The sequence below is a fragment of the Elephantulus edwardii genome, unplaced genomic scaffold (assembly GCF_000299155.1).
Source record: "Elephantulus edwardii isolate Elephantulus edwardi_28Jun2011 unplaced genomic scaffold, EleEdw1.0 scaffold00096, whole genome shotgun sequence".
Classification (NCBI taxonomy): domain Eukaryota; kingdom Metazoa; phylum Chordata; class Mammalia; order Macroscelidea; family Macroscelididae; genus Elephantulus; species Elephantulus edwardii.
Genome location: NW_006399846.1, coordinates 13,191,414 through 13,192,212, shown reverse-complemented (window position 1 = coordinate 13,192,212; position 799 = coordinate 13,191,414).

Sequence of the window (799 nt, the reverse complement as noted above, 5' to 3'; positions counted from 1 at the left end):
CAAAAGAAAGGAAGACCCCAATGAGATGGACTGACACAGTGACTGCAGCAATGGGTTTAGTGTGTCAGAGATGAGAAGGAGGGCACAGGACAGAACAGGGTTCAGGTTTGTTGTTCATGGGATCACTATGCTTCATACTCAACTCAAGGACACATAACAATAACCAACTTCAGAATTCAAGAGCAATTTTCATTCCCGAGCTCATTTGTGCAGCCAAGTACATTACATCTAGGGTGAACCCTTATCACCTCTCTGCTCTAGCTTTAGCTGATAATGATGAATAAAATAGAAGAACAAATATACTACAGAAACTACAGTCACTATGGAATTTCAGACCCTCAGAAATTATCCTAGAAAGTCATACCTTGCTGACAATAAACAGGTCCTCCCATTTTACTACACCTTCCTTGATCTTCTGCTGGATCCCTACTCCAACTTCATTCTCATTTTGATAGAAGTAAGCGCAGTCAATGTGCCGATACCCAACATCTATTGCTACTTTCACTGCCTCTGTCACTTCTCCCGGAGCTGCCTGCAAAATAAACAAAACAGAAGTAATTCATTCTCATTTAGGTGGGACCCAGTCTAAAGTTCTCCCTTTTTGGCTCTAGAATACAGAATTCAATCACTAAAAATTAAACTATTGAATTAGTATGAAGCAGTCTTAAAATAAGGAAATGTCAAAAGTTAGCAATTCATATAGATAACTTAGGTTCCAACTTCTTTAGTTTTAGGCAAAAGTTCTTAAAGGTATGTTTGTTGTTGTTGTTGTTTTTGTTACTTTGTTGTGTGCTGTCAA